The sequence below is a fragment of the Adiantum capillus-veneris genome, chromosome 14 (genome assembly GCF_014529385.1).
Source record: "Adiantum capillus-veneris isolate H3 chromosome 14, ASM1452938v2, whole genome shotgun sequence".
Taxonomy (NCBI): Eukaryota; Viridiplantae; Streptophyta; class Polypodiopsida; order Polypodiales; family Pteridaceae; genus Adiantum; species Adiantum capillus-veneris.
In genome coordinates, this window is record NC_140944.1 from 85,887,830 (window position 1) to 85,897,414 (window position 9,585).

Sequence of the window (9,585 nt, forward strand, 5' to 3'; positions counted from 1 at the left end):
TTTCCATATTTCAAAGGTGGAAAGCCTTTGTGGAGAATGAAACAGGTACCAAGGTTAAATGCCTCAGATCCGACAATGGAGGAGAATATTGCAGCCAAGCTTTTGAAAGCTTTTGTGCTAGCAATGGCATTCGGAGGCAAAGGACAACCCCAAGGACACCTCAACAAAATGGGATTTCGGAAAGGATGAACAGGACAATCATGGAACGAGCACGAAGCATGCGGCTACATGTAGGCCTACCGATTGAGCTTTGGGCGGAAGCTGTAAGTATGTCTGTGTACTTAATCAATCGATCACCCTCAACGGCATTGGATGGGGGAGTTCCAGAAGAGGCATGGATAGGTAAACCGGTGAATTATGCATTTCTCAAAGTGTTTGGGTGTGAGGCTTTCATGCACATAGATAGAAGCCTAAGATCAAAGTTAGATGCAAAGTCCAAAAAGTGTTTCTTCATTGGCTATGGAGAAGGAGACTTTGGGTATCGCCTATGGAATCCTGAAGATGGTAAAATCTTAAGGAGTAGGGATGTAATTTTTAACGAACAAAATATGTACAAAAATTACTTGGAAAGAAAACAAACAAAAGAAACAGGTGATGAGTACATGGAGCTTGAGGACGGTGAAGACTCAAGGACTGCAAACGGTGACAATGTGCAACAACGTCAACCAAATGAGGAGCCTCAACCTATTCCCCGAAGATCTACAAGAGCAAGTAGACCTCCAGAAAGGTTTGTTCCTTCCTTCAACCATCTCTTGATCTCAGATTCTGGAGAGCCGGAATCATATGAAGAAGCTATGCAACATGAATCCAAAGAAGAATGGACGAAGAGCATGCCAGTGGAGATGGACTCACTACATCGCAACCAAACATGGGAGTTGGTTGAGTTGCCTAAAGGTAAGCGGGCACTTCAAAACAAATGGGTGTACAAGCTAAAGGAAGAAGAAGGTGGGAAGAAAAGGTACAAGTCTAGGCTTGTGGTAAAAGGTTTTTCTCAAAAGAAAGGTATTGACTTCAATGAAATATTTTCTCCTGTTGTAAAAATGAACTCAATTAGGCTTGTCTTAAGCCTTGTGGCTACTCATGATCTAAATCTCGAGCAAATGGATGTAAATACGGCATTCCCTCATGGTGACTTAGAGGAGGAAATCTACATGCTTCAACCAAAGGGGTATGAAGTAAAAGGTAAGGAGAAAATGGTTTGCAGATTAAAGAAGAGCTTGTATGGTTTAAAGCAAGCATCAAGACAATGGTACTTGAAGTTTGATCGATGGATGTTGGATCATGGATTCACAAGATGCAACTCGGATCACTGCGTCTACACGGAGAATTTGGGAGATGGGAAATTCATCATCCTAATGTTGTATGTTGATGACATGTTGATTGCAAGTGCTAACATGCAAGACATCAAAGACCTAAAAGAGGAGCTGTCCAAATCTTTTTCAATGAAAGATTTAGGTGCTGCAAAGAGGATACTTGGTATGAAAATATCAAGGGACAGGACGAAGAATACAATAAAGCTATCTCAAGAAGATTACATCAAGAAGGTACTAGAAAGGTTTGCAATGCAAAATGCAAAACCAGTTTCTACACCTTTGGCTGGTCATTTTAAACTAACGGAGGATATGTGTCCAAAGACACAAGAGGAGATAGTCTATATGTCTAAAGTTCCATATGTTGCAGCGGTAGGTTCTCTAATGTATGTTATGGTCTGGACAAGGCCAGACATTGCACATGCAGTGGGAGTTGTGAGTAGGTTCATGGACAACCCAGGTAAAGAGCATTGGCAAGCTGTGAAGTGGATACTTAGGTATCTAAAAGGGACAACAACAAATGCTTTGTATTTTGGAGGAACTGATATTTTTAGAAGGGTATGCTGATGCAGATATGACAGGTGACAAAGATACTCGAAGGAGCACTACTGGCTATGTGTTCACGGTTGGAGGCACAGCAGTAAGCTGGGCTTCAAAGCTGCAGAAAGTGGTTTCACTTTCTACCACGGAAGCAGAGTATGTAGCAATGAAGGAGGCAAGCAAAGAAATTCTATGGCTTCACAAATTCTTAGAAGAGCTTGGATTCAAACAAGACAATTGTGTCTTGTATAGTGATAGCCAAAGCGCTATCCATCTTGCGAAGAACTCAGCCTTTCATTCAAGGACAAAGCACATTGAGGTGAGATATCACTTCATACGCACTCTTTTGGAAGAGGGACAACTAAATCTAGGAAAGGTGCATACAAGTGAAAATCCTGGAGACATGTTTACAAAGGTGGTCAACAAGGAGAAGTTGAGCTTTCGCTCATCTTCAATCGGCATTCAAGGATAAGAAGCCAGAATGGAAAGCAGTCACAGGTTTGGTTTGGAGATCAGTCTCCAAGTGGGAGATTGTTAAGTATGGAGCCTGATTTACCCTTGTAATTTTTTGTGGTAAAAGCGCACATTTGTAAGGCCCCCATTATGAGGAGAAGCCATTGTGCGTGAGCGAAAATCACTCACCAGAAACCAAAATTTTCACGGACAAGAATCAGGGGCAACTTTAAAGGCCTCGGGGACGGAGACCCTCGAGACTTTTTTTTTCGCCGGAATATTCTTTTTCGGCGGAATATTATCGTCGGACGGCGGTCGGAAAGTAGTCGGAACAAACGGTCGGTTGGCCGGTAGTCGGAAGTCAATAGCCGGTGGCCGGTGGCCGAATTCAAAACCAAACTTGTCTTCTCAAGGGCGGCCACACATGGGCGGATTGGAGGGTCCGATTTGGACTTATTCGCATAAGGGCGGCTACAGATGGCTGTCTCTCATAAGAGAGGGCAGCCCTTTTGGCCTATAAAAGGAGGCCATTTCTACACAAATTTCATAGTGTGAAGTTGATGCAACAAGGTGAGTGTGAGGTGGTAAGAGTGAAGCAAGGCGGGAGCTCCATTAAGGGTATAATCCCTTTGTAAACTACTTCTTGATTTGAAGTACTAAAGCCATTGAGTGGCTGCTTTCTCGTGGACGTAGAACACATTGGGTGAACCACATATATCGTGTGTACACTCTCTCTCTCTCTACTCTATAATCTCGTGTATATAAATCTGTCTCTCTCCATTAAGTAATCTACTCAATTATCTATTTAGCTACGTCTTATTTCCTAACAAGATTCAAGGGCTATTTTAGATGCAAAACTTTGGCATGCACGTTTTGGTCATCTAAATTTTGTCAATTTGCTGTGTTTGCAGAAATCTGATATGGTTGCTTCTTTGCCGCCTCTTGAAGCACATGTCAAACATGTTTGTGAAGGTTGTATTTTGGGTAAGATACACTGTTCTAAGTTTCCAAAGGATGGTTCAGTTCGGGCCACATGCAGGTTGCAGCTTGTGCATCGTGATGTTTGGGGGCCCATGCAAACTCCGTCCTTGGGCTACCTTTACTTCGTGACTTTCATTGATGATTACTCAAGGCATGCATGGGTATTTCCGCTTACAGCAAAGTCAGAAGTTTTTAAGTGCTTCAAACAATTTCTGGCTATGGCTGAAAATGTCTCAAAATGTACTATAGGCACTCTCCGTTCCGATCGAGGGGGGGAGTATATGTCTCATGAATTTAATGCATTTCTGGCTAGTCGTGGGAAAAAACTCCAATGTACAGTTCCTTATACACCTCAGCAAAATGGTGTTGTTGAGAGGAAAAACAGATCACTTACGAAAATGGCACGATGTATGGTCAAAATTCAAGCTTTGCCACATTCTTTTTGGCTTGAGGCCATCATGTGTGCCACTTATGTACTAAACAGGTGTCCTACGAAAGCTTGGCAGTCTTTTACTCCTATGAAGCATGGCATGATAGAAAGCCTTCTATTGAGTACATGCGTGTTTTTGGTTGTTTGGCATATGCTTTGGTGCCACAAACACAACGCAGAAAATTGGATGATAAGGCTGTCAAATGTATTTTTGTTGGTTATAGTGCTGAAAGTAAAGGTTACAGGTTGTATCATCCGTAAACAAAACGAATTCTGGTTTCACGAGATGTAGTGTTTGTGGAAGATTCTGTTCAGCCCTTGCTGTCATGTACTAGAGACAGTAATGTAAGCTCACAGGACATTTATGACACTTTGTTGCCTCTTTTCATTGGTGGAAATACGAATGTAAGTTCCAATGACGCAAATGTACAGCCTATGGGGGTTTCTGAAAATGTTACAGATCAGCCTATTAACTGATGCAGATGTACATGATGTACTTGATGAGCAAAGGGCTAAAAATGAGCAGGCTAGAGGTATGCCAAAATGGCTAGTGCACACTTTGCATGACAGTAAATTGGATGCACCTTTGTCTAGTCATACTCGTTCAGGCTCTCACCATGCATCTTATGCATCAGATTGTTATGCTTTGGCTATGTTTAGCTTACATGATGTTGAGGAGCCTCTATCTTTTGATGAAGCACAGAATTCAGAAATTTGGATGGCTGCCATGCAATCAGAATATGATGCACTTATAGAAAATGACACATGGACTTTATGTGATTTGCCTGCTGGCAAAGAGGCCATTGGTACGAAGTGGGTTTACAAGTTGAAACGCAAGCCGGATGGTGAGATCGATCGCCATAAGGCTCGACTTGTTGCAAAGGGTTATGCACAGCAAAAAGGCATAGATTATGAAGAGACTTTTGATCTCACTTGTCGTATGACTACTGTGCGTTTTCTAGGTTCATTGGCAGCTCATTTTGGTTGGTATGTACATCAATCAAACACTGTTACTGCTTTCTTGAATGGTGACATATTTGAGGAAGTTTATGTAACGCAGCCTCACGGTTTTGTCATAAAAGGATAAGAGGACAAAGTGTGTAGATGTAAGAAGGCTTTGTATGGGTTGAAGCAATCTCCTCGTGCTTGGTATGAGAAAGCTGACACTCATTTGGTTAAACGAAGCTTTCAGAACAGTCCAACAGAAAGCAGATTGTATGTAAAGCATGAGGGTGATGTACTTCTCATTGTGGTTCTTTATGTAGATGATTTGCTAATCACTGGACCAAATGAAAGACATATTTCTAAATTTAAGGCTGATTTGAATGCTACTTTCAAGATGAAAGATTTAGGGTTGTTGCATCATTATTTGGGCATACAGTTTAAGCAGTGTGATGGTGGTATTACATTGTGTCAGAAAAGTTACATAGAGACATTGCTATGTAAGTTTGGACTTGAGGATTGCAAACCTATTGCCACTCCCATGGAAACAGGTTTGAAGTGAGTCTACATGATGCTAGCGATCCTGTTGATGTCACTCTTTACCAAATTGTTGTTGGCTGCCTCATTTATGTATGCAACACGAGGCCAGATATTCAGTTTGCAGTCTCACAGGTCATCAGATTTATGCATAGCCCAGGGTCTAAGCATTGGCAGGGTGTCAAGAGGATTTTCCACTACCTTAGTGGCACTTTACATCTTGGATTGTTTTATCCCAAGGGGGGATCATTTCCGCCAGACTTACATGCTTTTTCGGACTCAGATTGGGCTGGTTGTTTTGACACGAGAGTGTCCACAAGTGGTTTTTGTTTCATACTTGGCAGTTCATGTATATCATAGTTGAGCAAGAAGCAACCTATTGTGGCCACTTCGAGTTGTGAGGATGAGTACAGGGCAGTCTTCACAACTACGGTTGAGTGTGTATGGCTCAGACGCCTTATGGCTGATTTGGGTGTTGGACAGGGCACTGACAGTCACAGCGCATTGGCAGTTGCGAGGAACCCAGTTTTTCATGCTCGCACAAAGCACATTGAGGTGCATTACCACTATGTCAAGGAGAGGCTCTCAGCAGGAGAGATCAGCTTGGCTTATATGCCAACACAGGACAACCTTACAGATCTTTTCACAAAGGCATTGTCTCATGAAAAGCTCGAAGCTTTCCACAAATCTATGGGGTTGCTCCCCTTTGTGGACTGATCATGTCCTCAGGGCATGGCACTTCCCTTTACTCATGTGCCAGCTCTCGTTCACCGCATCACTGCAGGGGGGATTTGTTACCATATACATGTGGTAGTGATGTGTGTGAACACACTAGGACCGTTGGGGCATTTTTTCCCTCTTTAGGAGGGTTTTCCCCCCAAACATTGTATATATGCCCATCACTCTAGGGCTATCTATCTTTCCATTGCACACTAAGTAATATACTCTCTATTGTGTGCCTTGAGCTTCCTTCGTCTTCTCCAAGCTGTGTGCGTTTCTCTGCAACCCTAATTCCAACATTTTGAACTTTAAATCTGCTTTCAATCAGAATAAAGGAGTGACGTTGCTGCATGCTTTGAAGGCTACATAATTGCATTTATATTTTGCAAACTCAACAAAACTTGAGGTTTTGATTTATATTCTGAAAACTCAACAAAAATATGAGGTTCAAAATGAGCACCAAAACTTTGAGGTCCAAAATGATTATGCAACTGGCCGAAAAGTAGTTTGAAAGTTCTAATATGTAAGAGGTCAGACACAAAATCTTCAAAAACTTAAGGTCCAAAATAAGTAAACACTCGGCTGAAAAGTAGTTTTAAAGGGCTACTAGGTACTTGGCCAAACACTAAACCCGCATACTTGTAGTAATGCCTCAGATACTTCTAGTAGCCTGTTGGCGAGACCTTTGCAATTTCACCATTTGTCTTCTTCGTGCATTGGCATGGAATGGATGATCAGCATGCAAAGGCCTTAGAATTACACCTTCTGAGGAACCACCCTCCCAAAGAATAGCTCGCATCCTTTTTTCAAAAGCGAGTTGTTGTGCTTCCCAAGATTTCTTAGACCTCTTTGCTTGAGTTTCATCTTCTTGTCGTCGTCTACGTGCATCTAGTTCTGCAAGTGATTCAAGTCGTCATTGCTCTTTTTCCACTTTCTTCTGCTCTCTTGCTTTTGGAATCTCGTCTTTCTTAGCGTTCTTAGCCTTCATGCTCGCAATATATTGGGATGAAGTGAGAATGAAACTGTTTGTCTAGTTCACAAATACCTCTCGAGGTGCTTGTCTTAGTGATACCTCTGACATTGGCAGTTGTAAAAGATCAATTACACGAGTGTTTTCGCTTGGAGATTGGTTTCTTTGCATCGACTGCTTGCTTGAAGAGCTGGGATTGTTTTCCTTGTCAGACTCCACTTGTTCCTGAGCCAATCGAAGATTTGATTGTATGTTTGTGTTATCTTCTCCCTGCCAAAGTATTTCATGGTGGTTGTTTGCTGATGGAAATTCTGAATTGATGTCAGCATACTCTTCTACAGGTGGCAAATTAGTATCATCTTGAAAATAATCTCCCTGTAGCAATCTCATAAAACTGATTAGATGTGTTGATTCAATATGATCATGTGACGTTGACACGTCAATTATCCCAATCTGCTCATTTTGTGTGTGACCTGCCATTGAACGTAATGCCAGAACAGCCTCATTCTCTATTCCTACACTAGGTGGAGTGCTCGGTACCTGTGAGATGCTTTCATCATCTTGATTTTCTGGTTTATTTTTTATCTGTATATTATTGCATGGTATGCCATCGAACTTTATCGAAAGACAGTTTTAGGGCACTCACCAAAATGGTTGCGAACTCTCTCTTGCTTGCTTGGCTAGATGTTGTCCGCTGCTGCCACATTGCTCTCTCTTTGCAAAAATTTGTCTTTAATGATTTGAAGACGGAGACATCCAAGGGTTGTAGCTTGTGTGATGTATGGGCAGGTAAAGTGATAATATCTATGCCAGCTTCATGTGCTCTTGCCACGACTTCGAGGGAAACATGACTTCCATGACCATCAAGAACTAAAAGGTGTCTGCTGTCAAATCCAATGTCTTGTATGATGAACTTCCGTAAGTGCTCTAGCCAATCTTGGAAGAGCTTGCCTCTCATCCATGCTTTCTTTTGCATGGCCATTGTAGCCGCCCCGCTTCGAAATCTTCAATGTAGTTGTCACTCATTCTACTTCCCTTGAATATATAGTATGAAGGGATTGCATGGCCAACTGCATTAACACAGCATAATACTATCATCCATTCTCTAGAATCACATGTGATACCATACACTGATGTACTTCCGTTCTTTGCAAGGATCTTCATGCCTTTGTCCCTTGACCCTTGAAATCCAGTCTCATCTGCATTCCAGATATTAGAAGGTGGGTACTTATTTTCATCATACAACATCCTAAGATCCTTGTGAAGAGTCTTGACAATTTCTCGTCTGAACCTTATTGCTCTTGACTGATCTAGTCCCTCAGAGACACGAAAAACAAGCTAAGGGTCCCGTCGACGAAACCCTTCCCACCAACTCCTTTAGGGAATGCCATTTGTGAAGAGTGTGTGTCTTGTCTGACAAATCTCTGCCACCTTTAGCTTGACATCCAAGACAGAGACTCCATGTCCTGATTTGTACTTTTGAAATATCCATTTTTGTAGTACTTCTTTTTCGTCGAAGGTGAGTGTGGTTTCCGACCCTCTCCTCCTCTTTTGTGATCGTCCTTCTTCCCAATTTGTTATTGCAGATTTGCTCATGCCAAATTGCATGGAGCATTTTTGCAAAGAAAGTCCTTGTTCCCGCGTTGAAAGAGATTTTTCCATGTCCTCCTCCGTCCAAGATAGCTAGCTTTGCACACGTTTTTTTTTTGGTGGCTGGTTTTGGAGTAGAGTCCTCTGGTTGACATACTGGTTCTTGACGTTGTATAACTGTGCTTGGTCTTGGAAATGTTGCCTTGGCTTGGAGTGCAAGAGGAGGCTTCTTAGTTTTCTGTTGTCCATTGATTCGTCTCTTCTTGATGTCATGAACTTGCCTAAACAACGGTGAAACAAGTGAAGTTTGGCTTGCTGACGCACTGCCTTTGCTCTTTCTCGTTTCCCTTGTACCTCTGACCATAGCCTAAATGCAAATATAAAACTGATTATTAGCTAATGAACTATGCAATCGGTCTAAAGTAACCTGTGGTGGACAACATATGTGAAATATTTAGACTTTAAATGATTATGCAGATTCTTAACAATCTTACTTGTATTGTTGGAACTCAGTCGATCGTTGATGCTCTCAAGTAGGTGAGAGTATTCCTTTACAGAAAATTTTTTCTTTGGGGGAGGGGGAACGGTCTTCTCTGGGCTGGTAGCTCACTTTGCAACTACTGTTGTTGAAAAGGACTCCTTGGGATTGATGAAAGGAGCTTTCTTTCTTGGGACACTGCACATGAAGGATGGCTTTACATGCACACGTCCACAACAACAAGCTCGGCCACCATGTCTATGTACTAGTTGAGAAGTACACAAGAAATTAGCCAAAACAGGGTATCTTTCCAGCAAACATGTCTTGCACTCACATGGAGCCTTTGAACCCATCTGTGTAGAATTGCATATCTAATCAAAACTGGTTCTGAAATTGTTCTACAAATCAAGTTTGTATGTTCTTGCTAGGATTTTTAAATGGTTGTAGTGCACACTTGCAAGTTTTTCTGTTCTTGCTGGGATTTCTAAATGGTCGTAGCATGGATGGGTAGGACGGTATAAGGTGGAAATCTGAGGTTAACAGGAGTAAGATTTAAAGGTAGAATTGGTTGTAGTTTGAATGGGTTGAGGCTAACAGAGTGGAGTCATGGAAACCAAAGTGAGAGCCAGATAAG

At 42.0% G+C, this 9,585-nt stretch overlaps 2 pseudogenes; both read right to left on the reverse strand.

Annotated features, from left to right (window-relative positions):
* Positions 1–6,669: 6,669 nt before the first annotated feature.
* LOC147442711 (uncharacterized) lies at positions 6,670–7,363 on the reverse strand (annotated as a pseudogene).
* Positions 7,364–7,475: 112 nt separating this feature from the next.
* Positions 7,476–8,837, reverse strand: LOC147442712 (uncharacterized; annotated as a pseudogene).
* Positions 8,838–9,585: the final 748 nt, after the last annotated feature.